The sequence below is a fragment of the Melospiza melodia genome, chromosome 9 (assembly GCF_035770615.1).
Source record: "Melospiza melodia melodia isolate bMelMel2 chromosome 9, bMelMel2.pri, whole genome shotgun sequence".
Taxonomy (NCBI): Eukaryota; Metazoa; Chordata; class Aves; order Passeriformes; family Passerellidae; genus Melospiza; species Melospiza melodia.
In genome coordinates, this window is record NC_086202.1 from 30,828,015 (window position 1) to 30,849,592 (window position 21,578).

The window sequence follows — 21,578 nt, forward strand, 5'->3', positions numbered from 1 at the left end:
CAGGTAAACAATCTTCCTAACACATTCCACATGTGCAAAAACAAGAGGGGCAGGGAATAGAGATAGTAAGAATTGTTTTCTCTTTCTCTGAGGTTCCTAGGAAATATCCTTGGGAAGTTGTGCCTGCCTGCTCTCTATGAATAGAGATCTGTGTCTTCTGAGCTTTCCTGGCTTTTTTCCTGATATCCTGGCTTTCTCTCCCACAGAGCATGGGCTTCTCCCTGCCTGCAGCACCGGGAGGAGCCTGCTGAGCCAGCACAGGGGCAGGACGAGTGAGCTGCTCTGGGATGGTGCCCTGGGTGCTTCTGCATGGCCATGGAATAAGGTGCAGCTGACAAGCAAGGCTGGGGGAGCTGTGGAAGGAAAAAAGAGCCCAGAGGAGAAGGAGGAATACAGTGCAGTCAGCTGGAGCTTTCATTGGGAGCCACACACCCAACCCAGGGCTGAAAGGTGAGGGGATTTCTTTAATTTCGTTGTTTGGAGTAGCTGTTGGATGCAAAGAATGCACTTTTTTAATAATAAAGGAGAAAATCCCAGGGCCACTGAGGCTGGAAAATCCCTGCCAGCCCCTGGAGCCCCAGCTGTGCCCAGTGCCCACCTTGTGCCCAGCCCAGAGCACTGAGTGCCACCTCCAGGGATGGAGATTCCACCAATGTCCCCCTTCCAATTCCTGAATACCTTTTGCAGGAAAAATTTCCTCCTAATATCCAAACTTGTGATTTGTCTCTAATACATATCTTTAATAAAGTTAGCCGTGGAACCTCTTGTGTTAATTTGCTTAAGTTTAGTAAATTTACCTAATGTTTCATTTTATGTTGGTTCTGGTGATCAAATATCTGAGAATAAAATTTTCTAAGGAGCTGACAGGTTAGAGGTGCAGAGGTTGAATGAAATGCTTGAATACTGGAGGCAGATTGGAGTGACAGAGAGGAGCAGGTCAGGATCCTTCTAGGAGGCTGAAATCAGATAAATACAGAATGGAAATGGAGAGTAAGAATGAAGTTTTCAAAAATAGCTTGAATGTGAGATCAGTTATCACATTACTCAAGGCTTTTAAATCGCAATTCTGTAGAATTCAGGAAATGCCACTGTGGGGCTGGATAAAACATTCCTAACTATGGTTTGCAGGGGATATCCAAACACATGAGAGTAATGTTCCCTTCCAGCCTTTTCTTCTCTGCTTGCAGCTGATGGAAAGCATCCTTTTCAGGGTTGAAATTGTGGATAAAATTGTAGCTGGCAATTAGTGGCAATTAGAAAGAGAGTGTGAATTGTCTTCCATGCATCAGAAACAGAGCTGCTCTCGTTGGGTTTTAAAAGGGAAACATCTGATGTGGGAGGCCCGGGTTGGGTAATTTTCCAGGTGTGACATTTAAGTATTTGCTCATCACACAGCTGCCTGAAAGGGTTCCTGCCCTGTGGGGAATGGGGGGTTATTAAATGTTGCAATAGACTTGCAGTTTGTTTTCTTGATCATCTCAGCAGTACAACCTGACCTTTATTTGTGTCATCACCTGAAATTTGATGTAATTAATTCCAGTGCACAAGATTACTGCACTCACATCTGTTTCCTTTGTCAGCCAGCCCGGTTAATTAACATTTGTGTTGGTGATTCTCAGTGAGATCTCCAAATATATTCAAAAAGCAACATTTAAATAGTTTATTTCTGGGGTTTTTTTTCTTTGTTTAGTTGTTTTTTCATATTATATGTTATATTTTAGCACATTCTCTCCTAGCTGATACTCTTTCTTGGTTGAGTTAATAGAAAATTAAATTGCGTTGAGGTTTTTAGAGTTGTACCTGTGCTTTCAGCTACAAGGGGCAGTCAGCAATAAACCCTCCTTTGTGCCAGGAGTGGAGCAGCAAATCCTTCCCAGCACCATCAGCTCATGGAAACTTGCACACAAAATTCCACAGGTTCATCCTGTGCTAGATTAGGTGTTATCTAGGCAGAAAATTCCTTTATTTTTCTGGACACAACAGGTTTACAATCAACCTAGACAGGAAGTTTTAAGCTACTTTTGATGTTGCTGTTTAAGAGCATGTCCCAAAATCACCCTCATTTACAAAGTCAAATGATGACACAGAAAAACCCAGAAAATTCAAATGGAGCAGGCTGGTCATTATTTATACTTTACATTTAACTTAATTTTGTAAAGCCTAACAAGGATTAAACTACATCCAGGTTGTATTTGTGCAAAATGGCAAACACCAAGGAATTCTGGCTATTGACATTTTTCTATTTAGCATTGCAGGTGTTGTTCTCTTATAAATGTAAATAGAAAGCAAAATGCTCAGAAATAGGAAAGTATGAAAATATTTATTCTATTATAATATGAGCCACCCCAACCAATTGAAGAAATTGTTAGCTCACAGGTGATCCAGAAAGGTCTTTCCCATGGGCCTGTTTTCAGTACTGCTCTTATTTAATGCAACCACTACAAGTAAAAATGATACCTCAGAAGCTCAGAGTTGCAGCAAACATTTGGAAAAATTATTTTCCCAAGTGTTTTCCGGCGCAGCCTTCTACAATCTATGCCACCCTGTAGTGATTTTGGTTTTGCTGATTTGAGGTTTTGATAATTTTGAGATTCCTTTTTAAAATGAGATGATTGAGATGCTATTGAGATGATTGAGATGCTATTGAGATTATTGAGATGATTGAGATGCTATTGAGATGATTTTGAGGTTGTTGAGATGATTTTGAGGTTATTGAGATGATTTTGAGATTACTGACTGTAATTGTCAGCTACACAGAAGTTCACTTTTGTGGATACTTCCCATACAAAACCACCAACTCACACAAAAAAAAATAGGTGAAAAGCAATTATTTTCAATCATGGAGATAAAATGTTTACCTCATGCTGTACTCAACCAAACTCTTTGAAAAGCTGGCTGGATTGGGGTGTTCCCTCAGCAGTGGCTGCGGTTTGCACTCCAGTCCTAGGGGAGAATTGGAGTAGAAGCTGTAGAAAACAAAAAAAATTGTGCCATTATTTTTCATCCCTTCCCAAATACTCTTTTTCTCTTAGGTTAACTCAGGCAAATGTGGTGAATTATTTCCAAAACTCACAGTTGTTGTTTTCTTCCATCCTCAAATGAAAAGCCTCACTTGTTCTGGAGGGAAAATGTAGCAGCAAAGTTATTCTATTTATTTACTGTAGAATGATTGCATGGCTGCTCAGCTTCTACCTTCAGCAGGATTCATCTTCTAATTATAAAAGAAGAGGGAAAAACCCCCAACCTTTATGTGTGGAAGTGCCTTTTTGCTTTTCATCCCTAATTGAACTGACAGATTATTGAAAGAGAAAACACTGTTATGAATATTTGGCCCTTTTGCAGGCTGGAGGGCTCAAGTCTCATCTTGAGACTTGAAGTCTCATCTGGTTCTCAAATCAGAGCTGGAGAAAAAGCTCCTCAAGTGGTGCCTGACAACCCATGAGCCCAGCATTTACTGGCATGCAGATTACACAGCTCTTCCTCAGCTTCCCTCCCTTCCCCAAAGCTGGCAGTCACCTCAGATTTACGTGGAGATTTCCTGGAAACTTTTTATTTCTTAGCAGTGGCACCTATGCTGATGTCTGGAAGCTTGATTGGAATCAATAAATGTAATGAGTAGCAAGATTAATTCTCCCAGCACTCCGAAATCTTTTGGCAGTTGCATTAAACTTTCAAACCCTGTATAAATTTCTTCCAGCAAATTTATTTAGTGAGCTCCAGTTACGGCTGTCTTGGACAATACATGGATGTAACAAAAGTGAGGTTCAGGAAGGGGAAGGGGTGGGGAGGGAGCAGGTGCTCAGTGCCCAAAGTCAGGGGAGCAGCAGAGTGCTGGCAATAACTTATATTAGTATTTATATAATTTATAAATACTTATTTATTACTATATATTTATACATACTAGTATTATTATATAATATATATAATACAGTATATATACTATATTATATATTCTATTCTATATAATAGTATATATACTATTAAATAAATATATTAGTATATATTTATATAAAATATATATTTCTATAATTATATACTAATGTATATATTGTATATAATAAATATTATATAAATATATACTATATGTAGTATATATATTATATACTATATATAATAAATATATACTTATATATTATATAAATATATACTAATTTATATATATATTTTTAATAGTAAGGTGATGATTATCTTATTCTGTTTATGCTAAATAATAAGTTTTACACCTTTCGAACTTATTCCAAAAAGTAAAAGAAAAACCAAAAAAAAACCCACACAGTTTATTTTCAAACACTACACTCACTCCTCCATATTCCTCCTACTAAACTAAAACAAAATTTTTCCTGTATTTTTTCGCCTTTTCTTTAAAGGTGTTTAAACCTACTCTAAACTAAACACCCAAAAAACCATCAACAACTCACACCTATAACCCCCCAAAGTAGATCTGGGCTGCAGCATTTCCAACACAATAAAACGTAATAAAAAACTAAATTAGCCAAACTACAACCCCCCAAAAAAAAACTTTTCTAAATTTGTCATCACTTTTAAAACAACAAAAAATTTTATAGTTTTATATTGTTTAAGTTTTACTATTTTATCGTTTAATAAACAATTTTTCCACTTTTCTTTAAAAAAATATTTTCTCCCAAACCAATTAAAAAACAAGCAACAATCAAATCTGCTTTTCTAAAAAAAAAAAAAACCTTTTAAAAATTCTCTCCCAAATTTGCCCTAAACCAAAATAAATTCCTAGAAGGGTTTCAATTGGAAGGGACCTTAAACATGATATGGTCCCGGCCCCTAAATATAAAAGTATATATATATATATCTATGTATAAAATATTATAAATATTATATAAACATATAAAATATATTTATATACACATATAAAATATATATAAATATATAAAAATATATATATTCTTAAATATTTAAAATCCATGTATTTAATTTTCAAAAGAAGACAAGGCTTTATTTGTGTACCTCAATCCTCTCTTGATATATCAGATGGTTTATATTGCAGCTTAAAGGAAGTCCCTCAAGTAAAAAGATTTTTTTTTTTTCAGTGCAAGCAGAATGTCAACAGAAGAAATAGCTTTTCTCACTTTGTGCAGTAATGGTGTAAATCCTGTGTGTCCTTGGGGCTCTCTTAGCATCTTGCTAAGAGAGGAGATGTTTCCTGCAGGAGGAGACTTTAACAAGGGGTGCATGAAATGCTTCACATGTGCATCAATTAAGGCTTTGAGTGTTCAGGTCAGCCAGAGCGGGGCTGGAATATAAAATATGAGCTTTTATTGAGAAGTTGTGCTGGCAGACATTGTCTTACTGCTTTCCAGAGGACAATTATCCATGAAACTAAATTCTGGATAAGAACACCCGTGTCCAGGGTTCTGTGTCAGCGCAGCAATAATCCCTTGTAAGTGGCTGTTGGCTTGAAAAGCCTTTAAGGCTTTTCCAAGAGGCTGTGTCTGACTGGATGAGGATTGAACATCTAGAGGCTCTTCATTTATCTGTGCATAGTTTGTGTTCCCAGATCTCGGACAAAGTCCTGGCTTTGGGGGCATCACCCTGGATCTATTTGGCATTTCAGTGTGGGGAGAAAAGAAAGGGCAAAAGGACAGAGTGAGTTATCACCTTTCTGATACTTTGTGGGCTTTGCTGCTGAGCTGATCCCAGGCTCTGAGCCAGCCTCTTTGCCACCATCCCACCCTAAACCCTGCTCAGGGGGCACCTCCAGCGCCGCAGCCACTCACACCTCGGCAATCTTGAGTGATTTCTGGGGTTCTTTGAGTTCTGCCTGGAATTTTCTGTGGCTCAGAATCATAGAACCGCTGAGGTTGTAAAAGACCTCCAGTGTCATCGAGTTCAGCCTTGGAGCCAACACCACCTTACTGGTAAAGGTTTAGGGCTTCACCAGGCCCAGAGCACAGAGTTCCTAATGGGATGAGAAATGTGCTGGATTTCCTGCAGGGTTTGAGACAGTTCCAGCCTTCCTGAGGGCATTGAAGATGGGAGCAGTCTGGGAGTCATAGAAATGTGCCTGCCTCTAGGATGGGATCTGGAATCCCAGAGTCCCAGACTGGTTTGGGTTGGAATGACCTTAAAGCCCATCCAGTGCCACCCCTGCCATGGCAGGGACACCTTCCACTGTCCCAGGCTGCTCCAGCCTGGCCTTGGGCACTGCCAGGGATCCAGGGGCAGCCCCAGCTGTGCCAGGGCCTGCCCACCCTGCCAGGGAACAATTCCTCATTCCCAATATCCCAATCTAAACCTCCTCTCTCTGGGTTTGAAGCCATTCCCTGTGTCCTTGTGTCACTGCAGAGAGCAGGCAGAAAAGCCTGTGTGTTTTAAGCACCCAAAGCTGAAAGGATTGACTGCTTCCCTGCAATGTCATGTCCATTGGTGTCCATGGATGACTTCTTCCCCAGTGCTGGAGACAAGTCAGATGAGGGTGTGGAAGTCTGACAAGTGGGCCTGAATTATCAACTCAACTTCTCAGCAGATGGACACAAAATATTCCTCAATCATATAAATTATATGGCGATAATTAGAGCTGCAGTGTTTACGTTGCTATTTCTCAGTCCATATTTCCTAACCTTAGCATGTCCTAGAAATAAGATCAGACAAAATGCACTGGGTCCCCAGCCCAACCACAAATTTAACTGCCAAAGTTCTGTTTTTCCAGGGAATACTGTATTTGTAGCCTTCAAATCCTCAGCTGTTTTACTGTCTTGCCTGTAGGTTTTGGGTGGGTTTTGTTTGCTTTCTTTGTTCCTATTATTTACTATTATTATTTACTATTATTATTACCTAATTGGTTTCTTTAGAAAGGTTCAAAGCAAAAGCAAACAAGGTGATTTTTCTCCTTTCCATTTAGCAAATGGTGCCTGTAAGGCTGCAGTGCTCTCCTGGCTGGGAATAGCCCAAGTTTTCAAATTTGAAATTTATATCCAGGCATTTCTGAGGAGGGATGCCTGGGTATTTGTGCTTAGATAATGAGTTTACAGAAACAGGTAAAGCTGCTTTTCTGAGCTGTTTTGGGGATTGCTGCTGCAGTGTTTACACTGGAATTGTTGCTTTGCTGTGATATCTGTATAAGGTTTAAATTGTAAAGCCAGGAAAATTTAGGCTAAGAAGGAACTTTGCTATGCAATATTTGCATTATAGCTGAGAGCTCAAAGAGATTTTGCAGAAATTTACTGTCTCTGTTTCTCTGTTTTTCCTTCTGTCTGGAACCTGTGGCCAAGGAGAGGTACAGGGGCTGTCCCAAATACACAAACCTTTGGGGACAGAGCTCCTGCCATGGCAATCTCCAGTGCTTTGCTCTCCCAGGCTCTGCTCCATGAGCAAACAGGCCCAGAGTTTGCATTTTACTGAAATAAGTGACCTTTTCTGTCTACAATCAATTCATCTTACAACCAGGAACTTGAAGAGTTACATTGATTTTTACAGGAAGGTGTTGTAGTAAGAATAGTGAAAATAAGGGCAGGGGAAAAAAATATTGTAAAAATGCCACTTATTTTTGCTGTGGAGACAGATCAGTCACTGCTGTGGATCCTGCATTTAATGGGGTTTGTGTTTTTAGAGGCAGAAATGTTGGATTTTCGTTTTGACATGAGGACGAGAACCAAACAAAGATAATTTTCCATGGAAAAGAACCAAACCAAGATAATTTTCCATGGAAAAGAGCAACAGCCAGGGTCAGAAAGGAGAGGAAGGTGTGCCCAGGCCATGCCCTGTGGCACTGGGGCTTTGCAGCAGCCTTGGAACACCCTGAACAGCCTCCCAAAGCAAATGTGTCACCAGCAGAACCCCAAATGTGAGCTGGACCCTGAAAATCTCATTTAAATCTCATTTTTAGCAGGCCCAGGCCAAGCCACGCTACTGCCATGGGGTTAATATGTGAGTGAAATCCAATTTCCTTGATGGATTCTTGTTGACTTGATGCTTTCTTGTTGACTTTAGAGTTGATTTCCTTTTACCAGTGGCCCTGCTTAATCCTCCCCTCAAAGTGCTGATTGCCAGGGTCGTGATTTTTATCAGGAGTCCAGCAGTAATGGGAATTTCATAGCAATTTTAATCACTTTTTTTTTTTGCCGTGGAATGATTTTTTTTTTCCCCTTTGATTTCTTTATTGCTGTCATCAAGACAGGGTATATTCTGACATCCACTTCAGACCAAGTAAATGCCATCGTTATAATCATCAAAGGGAGTAATGGGCACATAAATTTTTTCAGTGAGCAGGCAGTGGAGATGAAATGACATCCTGCAAGTGTGCCAGATCTCTCCTGGTACCCAAGGGTTTGGAATGGTATTCACAATCCAAACTTGGGATAAGTGGCATTCCCAAACATTCCTAAATAATGGAAATTATTGTGTTGCACTGAGAATTGGTTTTGCCCTTTCTCCCAGGAGAAACTTCCTGCCAAAACCCAATTTTTCTAGGGAATGATGTATTTGTAGCCTTCAAATCCTTGGCTGTTTCCATGTCTTGCCTTTAGATTTTGAAGGGAATTTTTGTTTTCTATTACTACTATTATTATTATTATTATTATTCTGATTGGTTTCTTTAGAAAGTTTCAATGCAAAAGCAAACGAGGCAATTTTTTCTTTCCATCTAACCAATATGACCTGCAGGAGCAAGGTTGAGATAGCCTAAATTTTCAAATTTGAAGTTTATTTCCAAGTGTTTCTGAGGATGGATGTGCTTAGATAACTAGTTTGGGTTGAGCTAAATTATAATTAATGTAAACAAAACCACAAACTTCACAGTCCAGCAAAAACATCACCTTTTTTAAACAAAAAAAGGGAAAGTATTTTGTATTTGAGGTCCTTTAGTTGGGGGTGTTGTTCTGGGGAGTAAACTGGTATGGCTAAGGAAAAATAAGGAGCAGACTGGGATTTTCAAGGGGGGAAAGGAACCATGGATTCTATAAACAAGAGATGTAGGAGCACCAGGGCATTATAAGATACTGTAAATCTGTCATTGTACTTAAGGGCTGAATTGCCTTGTAATGTGCATGGTAACATCATACATGTGTTTTTTACAAAAAAAAAACCTATTCAAAATATTCAGTTCACTTCTTGACAGGCCATTTTTCAAGGGATATTCCTGTTATTGTTTACTCCTAGCAGCTTGTCCACTGTGATGTGTCCTTGGTGACTCTTCTGGGAGTCACTTCCACTGTTTTCCTGCTGAGATTCCTGGAATCAAAATATCCCAAGCTGAATGGGAATCATCAAGTTCAGTTCCTTTCTGCTCACAGGATGACCTAAACTTCAGTATTCTGTCTGAGAGTGTCACCCTGGAGCCCTTAGGGCTGTCCCCATTCCCTGGGGACATTCCATGGGGTTCACTGCCCCATGACCTTTGGAGGAAGAGCCTTTCTCTAAAATCCAGCCTAAATCCTCCCAGGAAGGGAAGGGGAGCTGCTGTTTTGTAAATTCCTCGGCAGAACAGAGTTGGGAGAAGCCTTCTCTCTTATGTGGTCTTTCAGTAATTCTGCAACGCACATTAAAATATTTTGGGGTACAATGTAGGATTCTGTTGGAATTCTGGTCACTGAGAATTTTAGACTTTTTGTGCTGGTAGGTACTGACTCCTAAGAGAACACTGCATTTGACCTAAGGTGGTGGAAAAGGTTTCTAAAATTGACTGATAGAACTGGGATTGTGGGTGTGGAGTTTAAATAGAATTGTGTAATATCACAGGGTGGAAAATTTGGAGTTTAAAGTTTTAGAATATAGTAATATATACAAAGCAAAATGGAGGGTTTAGGGTGGAGACTGGTCCTTCTTCACCATCTTCTCCATGGGTTTGGGTGGTTTTGTGTAACTGGATAAAAAAGTCCCCATTGCAGGCCCTGGGTTGTTGGTTATTGAGTTTAAACTAAAAATAATTTAGGTGTCATTTCTTAATTAGACAGTTGATCCTTAAAAGGCCTTGTAGAGAGGGATCCATTTTTAGTTTGTTAGAGTGAAGTGCTGTAGAACTCGGAGTTTGTGAGGCTATAATATAGATAACAACTAATAAACATCTGAGTCCCAACAAGAAATACCAACTCACACATTTAATCCCAACCCTGACAAAAAATAGTTAACTCTCTGCAGAATTCACATTGACATTCCCAAGTTGTCCTTTGGGGGGTGAAAGTTGCAGCTCCACACCTCAGAACACAGAGTTCCTGCTCATCCCATCCCCTATTCTATGGCATCCAGATGTATTCAATGCTGCCTGCTGCCAGGGTGGCTTCAGAGCAAAACTGCAGCTGGAAACTGTTTTGGATGTTTCACCTCTTTTTAATTGAGGCATTCCAATAATAAACACCCCCATGAACAACAGTTCTGGGATTCTGTTGGGCAGAAGGTAAAGGGAGCAGACTTCTAGCCCATTGAAAATTGGATTTCCTGATGGTGCAAATGAGATAGAACAATATTGCAAAGATGCACTGGGCAGGCCAGAAATGCATGTTGATAGTCAGGCTTATTTTTCAGTTATGAATAACTAAATATAATAGAATTATAATTTGGGGGAAATAATAGAAGGAGTGTGTTCCCAGAAAGAGTTCTTTGGTAACCAGAGAAGCTGCAAGTCTCCTTGTCTTCCATGAGTAATGACCTGGAATGGACAGCTCTAATTCCCTCTTTAAAAAATGCATTGGGAACTTCACCAGTCTTCCTTGTGTGCCTGGTGGAGCATCTGCAATTCCATGAAATGCTTGTCAAGAGCTCTGCTCTGTAATCCTGCCAGTTGCTGTTGCTTATGCAGCTTCAATTATTGAATGCCCAAAGTTTTAGTCCTTCCCTCAAGACCTGAGCTGCAAAATTGCTTTTACAGGGTTTAAATTTTGATATTTTTTTTCCAGTTTTGCAGAGCTTTTAGTGCTTGAATCAAAGCAGCCATGAAATAAGTGGGGTAATGTGTCAGGGAGGATTCTTGTTAGACCATGGAACATTGGCACCACACATTTTTTTTTTGTCTGAGTACCCTCCAGAGGACTCAAAACCATTCCATTTCCCCTCCTTTCCGAGCATGAATCCTTTGTGAAGCACTGAAGAAGTGGCAAACCTCAGGGTTGGATGTGGAAGCATGTCTGGGAAGAAGCCAGGATCATTTTTCCTCTCAAATTCCCATTTCTGGTCCCCTGTTCTGTAACCTGCTGTCCAACCCCCTCCTTCCCACAGGAGGGAATTCCCAAATCCCAAAGCCAGTGACCCTGGGCTATGGAGATGCCACTGTGTGTCCCCAAGGCCACAATCAGGATGGGTGAACCAATTATGTGATAATTAAAAATCCAGTAGGACTTTGCTGCCTTTCCCCTAAATAGGACAGGTTGTACACCTCAGGGATTGTTTTAATTAATATTAATTGGTGGTTCTAATTTAACATTCAGACTGAGCACTTCTGACCAGGTAACTGCTGAGTGCTACAAATTTGAGCCTCCCCAGTGCCATTTTTTATTACTAAGTTTTAAATAAATAGGTGGAGTATAGAAAGCAAATTGGACATGAACTACTGTTGGAAGCAGATGCATTTCAGAACCTTTTCCAGCTTTCCCAGAGATCTTTGTGCCAAACATATTGGGGAAAGAATTCTTTTGTTTCCCATAGCATGAAAAGATTTCTGCAGCATTTTAAATTTTTATTTTAAATCCTTTAATTTGGTTTTATTTTAAAATATCTGACAGGTTTTCAAAGAATCTCAGAATGGTTTGGATTGGAAGGACTTTAAAGATGATCCAATACAATCCCTGCCATGGGCAGGGACACCTTCAACTGTCCCAGGCTGCTCCAAGCCCAAGGTTAAATTCATTATTTTTGGGCTTTTTCTTATTGATTATCTCTATATTAGAGACTGGCAGATTTTAAGGTTTTTTTGTTTGTTATTATCCTTATAAATACACATTCTCACTTTACAGCTATATCTGAGCCTCTCAGGCATTGCTAATTGTGAGCAATCTGTGCCCTCTCCCTTCTCAGGCCCTTTGTCCCCTCCTTCTGTCACCCTGTCCCTCTCCTGCCACCTGTATCATCATTCCAGAATCCATCACTCCATCATTCCGGAACGGTCCTAATATCTGGAGATTTCAGCTGAGCTTTGTGCTGACTTTCCTGAGCACTTCTGGGATGCTGGGTTGGTGTTTTGGGGTTTGGGGCTTTTTTAGATGTGAGGCATGTCAGATTTTCATGAGTTTGGGAAACTTATCTCCCAGATTTCCATTTTTCTTCAGGGTCTGTGCTTTGAGAGTGGGGGTAGAAGAACCTCTCAATGAAGCAATGTCTCTTGCAATTCTGATTGTAAAAATATGGGCCCTCACATCTGCTGGGCAGTTGAAACAACACCAGGCAAGGAATTTGCTCTGTTTGAAGTTTTATTAACCTACTTTTAGTGCCCAAGGACCATGAATGCAGGTGCATCATCATCATTCCAGAATGGTCCTAATATCTGGAGATTTCAGCTGAGCTTTGTGCTGGCTTTCCTGAGCACTTCTGGGGTGCTGGGTTGGTGTTTTGGGTTTGGGGTTTTTGGGGATGTGGGGCTTGTCACAGTGAGATTTTCATGAGATTGGGAAATTTATCTCCCAAATTTCCATTTTTTCCTCAAGGTCTGTGCTTTGAGAGTAAGGGTAGAAGAACCTCTCAATGAAGCAATGTCTCTTACAATTCTGATTGTAAAATATGTTGTGCTGGGCATTTGGAACAACACCAGGCAAGGAATTTGATCTATTTGAAATTTTATTAACTTATTTTTAATGCCCAAGAATCATGAATGCACATGTATCATCATTCCAGAATTGTCCTAATATTTGGAGATTTCAGCTGAGCTTTGTGCTGACTTTCCCGAGCACTTCTGGGGTGCCGAGTTGGTGTTTTGGGTTTGGGGCTTTTTCAGATCTGACAGCTTGTCACAGTCAGATTTTCATGAGGTTGGGAAACTTATCTCCCAGATTTCCATTTTTCTTCAAGGTGATTGAACAGTGGGGGTAGAAGAACCTCTCAATGAAACAATGTCCTGCAATTCTGATTGTAAAATATGGGCCCTCACATCTGCTGGGCATTTGGAACAACACCAGGCAAGGAATTTGATCTGTTTGAAGTTTTATTAACCTATTTTCAGTGCCCAGGAACCCATGAATGCTCCTTCTCCAGAGTATAATGGCAGGGCGAGAACAAAAATTATGCTTATACAAATCATTTTGCCTTTTGTCTGCAAAAGGGGTCAACCTCCCTTCCCAGAATTGTTCCAGCTGCTTGAACCTCTGCTGAAGTGGACGTTCAGCCGTGGTGAGAGCTGCTGGGTGCTGCCTGGTTTTGAAGGTTTGATCCCCAGCTGCCTATTGATTAAATTCTAATAAATTCTCTTTGGGAAAAGAGGCCATTTCAGCTTAAATGCCCAGCAGGAGCCTGGAGGTGATGGCAGGAGCTTTCCTCCTCCTGCCTGTGGCTTTCTGTTGTCCCCTGTGTTTCACGGCAGCAAAGACACATTGTTCTGTAGAAAACATAAAAATCAGCTCTGCAAATTGCTGAAAGTTTTTCATTTAAACAATTAAGGCACGCAGAGCATTCTCTCCAATGCCTCTCTGAATAGTGATGACCCCCATTAAAATGGTTATGGAGTTCTTCTGAGTTGCATAACCTACATATCCGTGGTGAAACCGCTATAATTAACTCCATTTTTATTGGCTTTTGAGGGATTTGTGCTGAATGTGGGGACACACAGCTCCAGGTTGGGGGTGCCTTCCATTCAACTCCTGCAAATCTCAGCGTGGCTCAGAATTGGCCTCTCAGAGCCAAACTTTAAAGGCCATTGTGGAGCTGGGCTGAGAGATTAAATAAAGAGCAGCACAGAGCAGCACTGCCTTGGGTTTGGAGTGGGTTTTACAAAGCAACAGGAGATTTTGGGGCTGGCAGAAATATGGAGTTTTGCTCATTTGAATTTCTCTTCAGATCAGGAGGATTTCCATAATTTGCTCGGGAAAATATCTTTCAAAGTCATCCTTAGGGCTTTTTTATCACTGTTTTACCTCCTAACCTAACAGATGTTTTCTAGCAGTTAACTTATGATGAGCATATGACAAGTTTTGTTAAGGTCTAGAGGGTGGAAAAAAAATAATCTGTGCCTCAGTCTTGTGGTAAAATTTTTATGGTAATTGGGTGAGAAGAGAGGAAACCTTTCTGATAAATGGAGAGTGTTTCCCTGATGGACATTGCACAAAGGGGCTGTCTCAGTGAGCTGTGGAAGGAACTGGATTCCACAGTGGCCATCCCTCCACAATATTTTCCAAAATCTCCCAAAAGAGAGAGATGGTCGCCAAAAGTAGTTTGGCCAAACAGTTGATAACATATAATTATTTTATTTCTGTTGTTATTTTTGATGGTGAGATACAAAATTCTGTGATGCAAATTTTGTGTAACCAGAGCTCTTTATGCACTCTTACCTCTGAATTTGTCTTTCTCAGGTCAGGCCATTCCTAAGGTGCTGTTCAGTGTAAAAATTGAAACAAACTCTACAAAACAAAACGCTGACCTGAGACCACAAAAAGTGTTTTTCATTCCTCTCAGTACAAGATTAGATTGAAAAGAAAACACCCTTATCTTTATTTTCGTTGTCATCATGAAGCTGTAATTTCCATTTTCATGAAAGAGGCTCATTTCTATTACAATGAAGATGTCATTAAGTAGGAGCTGCTCTCCTGAGAGCTTTTCCTGTTGGTGTGGGCAAATTCTAATCCCAGAGGACATTCCTGGGAGTGATTTTTGATTGCACAGATTTCTCCATGGAAGGGAATTGTGCACATGAAAGAAGCAGGAGACTGCAGGAATCCTTCAGACATTCCTGAATGTTCTTCTCTGCATGAACAGGACAAGCCTGGTTTAAAGAAGGCAGCTCTGGAAATGTGGGCTCAGCTCTAGAAAAGAGTTTGTTCATCCTCTATCCAAAACATGCTCACATAGTAGGAGTAATAGGAGGGGCTGGAAGGTGTTCAAGGCAAATGAAAAAAAAAAAATGTAAAAAAGGAGAAAACAATGTTTTTAAATGTCTTCCACCCCCTTATTGGGAGTAGTCCCACTTACTGAAGTCAGATACGAAAATTATGGGGGTTTTTGGTTTGAATTTCTTCTGTTCTGAGTCAGTAATAGGTTGGTGTAAAGTAAAAATGTCTGTCAGCTTTTCTCTGGGTCACTAAAATACATAATTCTGTAGTTTTCCATGCAGTCCAACAGAGATGAGGCTGGAGAAAGTCAGTTCTGATCTCCTGTTTCCCCTCTTGAGGTGAGGAAGGTGCACAGAGATGTGCATTTGCTTTGGTCAATTCAGCATACCCACAGCTCTTTTTATCTGCATTCCTGACTTGCTTGCATGCCTGGTGAAGCATATTCTCAGCTACCATCATTTTTTGGATGAAAAGATCAGCTGTAAGATATTGGCAAGCTTGGTATTACCAAAACTGGCGCTTGACAGAACAGCTGGGGGACATTTGCAGATGGCCATGGACATTGATCCTCTAGCCAGTGCCAGGGGTAATTCCTATGGGTAATTCTGGATTTTTCCACTTGTGAAAAATTTCTTCACTTGTGCCTGCCTGTTGGCATTCCAAGGTGAAGATGCTGGAGCAGCAGCTGCTTGTGCTGCTCCCTTGTTGGACAAACACCCTTTTCTGACCCAGAGATGGGGCAACTGAGAGGTGTTTTAAAAGCTTTTACTCCATTTTCAGTCTCATGAGAACGGTGAGACAATACAGATGTTATAATTCACACCATCACAATCAGAAGCCAATTATTTATTAATTACAATACATTATAAGTGTTTCTTGGCCTATTAGCTTTTTGCCACACCATGCTGTAGATGCCTTAAAGCCAATCATCTAAAACTACCCTTCATGCATCTTTCATAGTTCTATTTCTCCAAAGTACCTAGTCTTATTTGCAAGGCCATCTTTTGAAACTTTTTTCTAGCTCCATTTCTCTCTCAATGGCATTTCTAAGTCAGCATTTCTTATCTCAAAGCCTGCATACAGATGCACACTGTGTGGGCTTTCTGTCAGGCTCTGAGAACTCTCTACAAATCCATTTCCCACATTTCCCCCTCTCTCTTGAACTGAAAAAAACTCTGAGACTCTCTTGAACTCCCACACACTCTGACACTGCTGTCCTGTCTAATGGAGTCTGAGTCCTCAGCCACCTGGGGACAGTGCCACAGGTGACATCTCTCAGGCATTCCTGTGCCCATGGAGAAAACAGCAGATAATAATCAATTTCTTGGTTGATTCCGTAAAACTTTCCATAAGAGGACTTTCATGGCTTTGACCTTCAGTTTTGTTTTTCTGTGAAGCACCTTTATCCTCCCACATCACTCACACAGAACTATTAAGAAGTGCTTTCAATATCACAAAGTGCTCAGAGCAGCTGTGGCTGCCCCTGGATCCCTGGAAGTGTCCAAATCCAGGCTGGATGGGATTTGGAGCAACTTGGGGTAGTGGGAGGTGTCCCTGCCCATGGAACTGAATGGATTTTAAGGTCCCTTCCCACCCAGACCATTCTGGAATCCTGGAATTCCTAATGAGATGGGACTTCTTGAACCAGTAGAAGTAAGGAAGGGGGTGAGGAGAAAAAAAATCCAAGTGGTTTCAGAGAATTTTGGATCTCTAGAGTAAGGTTTGGTTAATGAACAACAAGCAAAGCTCTTCTGCTTATGTTGTGTGTATCAACATCCTCTCTTCAGACCCTCCCCAAATCCCACCTTGTTCGGATGATTCTCTGAAATATTGAAGCATAAAGGAAGTTTTACCCTTTTTTTTTATGGTAGAGATCAGAACCAGGGTAAAAACCTGCCAGGATAAATAACACAAGTATTGTTCTATTGATTGTGAGTGCCTTTACTCCAGTCTGCTTTCCACTGTCCTTTAGCAATTTTCCAGGGCAGAGAACTAATTCTGCTGAGATTCCCTCACTGAAATGACAATTCCACAGCTTCCTCTGGGGACAGCCAGGAGTGTGATCAGATTTGCAATCTGTAAACTCCTATTGATTTGCTTTCTAAAAACTTCCTAAGAAATCCCACCTGGGTGTAGAATTCCTCTGAACTCCATCAGCCTCTCTAACAAGTTCTTCAAAAGAATTATTATCTTTTGAATAGGACTGCAGTAGTGTGTTCTTGAAAGAATATGAAATTAAATTACCTGAGCTGGAATGCAGTTATTAGAGGAGGTTTAGGATGAGGCATAAAAATAGATTATCTGTCTATATTTAGGATATATACATGCATTAGATAATTAAAAATCACGTACATCTTCCTGGGTTGTTTGGGGGGCTTTGTTTAATGATTGGAAAGTCGATGGGATTTTTAGGGCTTTTATTCCCATCTCAGTTCATACAGATACAGGTTGTATTGGAAAGCCATTTAACAACAAAGGAATGGGTATTGCTCCAAAAGTGCCATCATTTTTTTAGGTATTAAGTTCATATATACAAAAATTTTATCTACTCCTGTGCCTTAATTCTGGCTGCAAGAGTTGGGTGTTGTACTCCACAAGCCAAGAGGGGGCTGGCTTTTCTGCAGAGAACAGCAAAGGTGGTTTTTTACTCATTCTTTTTGTACACCAGAACAGCTCACCATTAAACCCTGCAGACGTGATTACATTATTGCTGATTCCATTCAGTAAGGATAGGGGTGAAAATGGGATTTAGGGCTAGAATTGGGCTTTGCTCCTTCTCACTGAGTGCGTGAAATACAGATTTTCTAAGCCATGAGCACCATCTCTGCCCAACCCAGAGCAGAGAGACTCAAAGGTTGCACTGGATCATCTTGGAGGTCTTTCCAAACTTATTGATTCTGGGGAGTGAAACAACAGCTGTTTTTAGGGACGTTTGGGTCTGTGGAGGTGGATTTAGTATTTTGATGTCAGAATTCAAGGGGAGTGCAGTCCTGGAGCTGTGTCCTTGTGCAGGGATTGCCTGCAGTGCCCAGGGGATAAACCCAGCCCCAAAAATGCTCTGGGGTTCCCAAAAATGCCCTGGGGTTCCCAAAAGTGCACTGGGGTTCCACTAAAACCCTGCAAGAAGGCTTTGGGAGTTGCAAGAGAGAGTGAGAGTGAAGATGAGCCAGGCTTGGAATATTTTGCCCTGACTTTTTTTTTTGTTTAACTTAGAGGAAGAAGGATAAATTTGTATGCAAGCCTAAGTGGGAGGGACCTGGCAGCAAAGCTGAGCACATCAAATGTAAAGTTCTCAGCTCACTGAGAGATGAGGCTCAAGAACTTTGATCAGGATGTGTCAGTGGGGGCAATTTGTGACTGTGGGAGGGTGGTGGAGTCACAGGTTTGTTTCAGTGTCAGCCCTGTCCGCCTGCACATGTCAAATAAGTCAGGTTTGAAACAGAAAGGGGAAGCAAAATGCTCTCATAATTCAAGTTTTCTTGAATTCTTATTATTTCTGGCTGATTCCATGGATATCCTCTGTGTCCTGGGGGATACCAAAAGGTGAGGCAGAAGAGCTCTTAAAAACTGAGGGGAAACAAATGTAGAGTTTGAAAAACTCTCAGCTTTGAGTGCTGTAGGACGTGAAGTTTTGTAGGACTCTTTGCAGCATTAAAGAATTTGGTAATTAAAGAAAAATGCCTTTGTGTCAAAAAAAACCCTTTTGTGCTTTTGAAGTTATGGGAAGATGCAATTCCAGAAATGCTGTGAGGAAAGTACATTTTCCTGCTTTGCTGAGATCTAGCCCAGGAGGCCACAGGTGACTGAAATAAATATTGTGTTTCAGAGTAGAGGAGTCCTTTGCAGGAGAAATGAGTATCAGGCAGAGAGCAGGGGTTATTTATTCTGCACTGAAGAGTGTGACACTCAGAAACAGAACAAACTCTGAACTGATGCGAGGAAGAAGCTCACGGGTGGAAATGATACAAATGGAAGAGTTTTTGATCATTGCAACTGGGGTTGAGTGTTAGACAATACCATTGCTGGAGTTAAAAGCTGAAATTCCTGCCTGCTTACCAGCACAAGGATAGGGAGTGTGGGAAAGCAGCAGATCCCCAAAGTGAGCAGGAATGGGGAAATTGGATAGACCTGTCAGAAATGTGCTTTATTCTGATGTCAAGCAGCAGTCACAGGTGGTGCCTTATCACCATCATATTTTCTGAAAAATCCCTTCTCCAGGATTTCTTCTCCTGGGAAGCTGAGAAGCCTCAGAGAAAAATGAAAACAATAATTATCTGATTGCTTCCCCTGTGTTTTGCTGCTTTGGAATGTGGTTTGGACATTGTTTAGCAGCTGGTCATTGGTTCATGGGTTTCATGTGAATTATTTTGACTTAATGACCAATCACAGTCAGGCTGTGTCAGGACTCTGGAAGGAGCAATGAGTTTTTCATTATTATCTTTTAGCCTTCTGTAAGTATCCTTTCTGTATTTTTTAGTATAGTTAGTATAGCATTCTTTAATATAATATTGATCATAAAATAATAAATTAGCCTTCTAAGAACATGGAAGCAGATTCATAATTTCCTCCCCACAGCAGGGGACCCCAAAAACACCACAGAACCTCCCGTGGAAATGTGTGTGACACTCATGGCCTTGGAGAGCTGGGGCACAATGGACCTTTTTGGGATCTGTTCACCTTGATTATCTGGATCAAGTTATCTTTCCTTGTCCTTTTTTGTTTGGGCTTAGATGTTTATTAGTTTTTATTTATATTACAATTTTATAAACTGTGAGCTTTATAGTACATTTTTTAAATGACTTAAAACTGGAGTTTTCTCTTTTTTATATAAGGTTTTTTAAGGATAAACTGACTAATTAAGAAATGACACTTTAACTATTTTTATTTTTAACTTAATAACTACTTGTGTTTTGCAATGTGGACTTTTTTATTTAATTACATAATATTACTTAAAAATATGAAGAAGAATGTGAAGAAGGATTAGCTTCTATTTTAAAACTTCTGTTTTATATATTATTATATTTTAAAATTTAAAAGTAGGTAGTATCACATAGTAAAAAACTTAATTTAAACTACATACTTATAATTTTAGTTCTATTATTTAATTACCTAATATTACTTGAGGTTATGAAGAAGAAGGTGAAGAAAAACGATTATTTTCTGTTTTAAAAATTTCATTTTTTCATATATATTATTCTATTTTAAAACTTTGTTTTTTACTCTGTGATATTATATATTTTTATTTAAACGACAGTTATTATTTTAATTCTATTATTTAATTACATAATATTGCTTAAATTTATGAAGAAGGTTAAGAAGAAGGATTAGTTTCTATTCTAAAACTTTTGTTATATATGTTATTATATTTTAAAACCTTAAACTTTGAGTTTTTTACTATTTGATACATATTTTTATTTAAACAACATACTTATATTTTAGTGCTATTATTTATTTACATAGTATTACTTAAGCATATGAAGGTGAAGAAAAAGGATTAGTTTCTATTTTACAACTTTTGTTATCTATGTTATTATATTTTAAAACTTTAAACTTTGAGTTTACTATGTCATACTACATAGTTTTGTTTAAACTACATGTTTATTATTTTAGTTCTATTTTTAATTACGTAATATTACTTAAACTTGTGAAGAAGGTGAAGAAGGGTTAGTTTGTGTTTTAAAACTTTTATTTTGTTTTATATATATTATTATATTTTAAAACTTTAAGCTTTTTACTATGTGATACCACATACTTTTATTTAAACTACATACTTATTTTAGTTCTATTATTTAATTACGTCATGTTACTTAAGCTTATGAAGAAGGATGAGTTTGTTTTAAAACGTTTATTTTGCTATATATATTATCATATTTTAAAACTAAGCTTTTTACCATGTGATATTATACACTTTTATTTAAACTACATAATTATAATTTTCGTTCTATTATTTCATTACATAATATTACTTGAACTTATGAAGAAGGCTTTGAAGAAGGATTAGTTTCTATTTTACAACTTTCATTATCTATATTATTATATTTTAAAGCTTTAAACTTTGAGTTTATGTGATACTACATACTTTTATTTAAACTACATATTTATTATTTTAGTTCTAATATTTAATTACATAATATTACTTAAACTTAGAAAGAAGGTGAAAAAAAAGGATGAGTTTCTGTTTTAAAATTTTTATTTTGTTATATCATTATATTTTAAAACTAAGTTTTTTTACTTTGTTATGGATATTATATACTTTTACTTAAACTACCTACTTATAATTTTAGTTCTATCATTTAATTTTGGATATTTTCTCTATGCTCTTAGGTTAAATGTAGTGGTTTTTTGGGGGGGTAGTGTCTGATAGTACAGAAAGTTGAAAGTTTTCAGTAAGCAGGGTTCTAACAGGAAATGTTCTTGAATTCTTGGCTGAGGAAGAAAAGGGAAAATCCCCAGATTTGGGGCTTTATGGCTTTCCAGTGACTGCTCTGGGGGATGCACTGATGCAATATTCCTTCAGAGGAATAATTCTGTGCCTCCTTTCCCTGGGATGGATCAGCCAAATGTATTTCCAACCTTAAGATGGAATTTGAGTGCCAAGGTGAGCATGTTGCTTTAGCAGCAAGTACAGAGTAGTTGAAAGAGGAT

The 21,578-nt window shown here is 39.1% G+C and overlaps 1 protein-coding gene across 3 annotated transcripts in view; it reads left to right on the forward strand.

Annotated features, from left to right (window-relative positions):
- PCDH15 (protocadherin related 15) overlaps positions 1–21,578 on the forward strand; it is a 642,661-nt gene that overhangs the window by 111,914 nt on the left and 509,169 nt on the right. For all 3 annotated transcript variants that reach the window (XM_063164079.1, XM_063164078.1, XM_063164080.1), the window contains exon 2: positions 207–450. The gene's annotated coding sequence lies outside the window, so the exon portion shown is untranslated. The remainder of the gene's footprint in view (positions 1–206; positions 451–21,578) is intronic.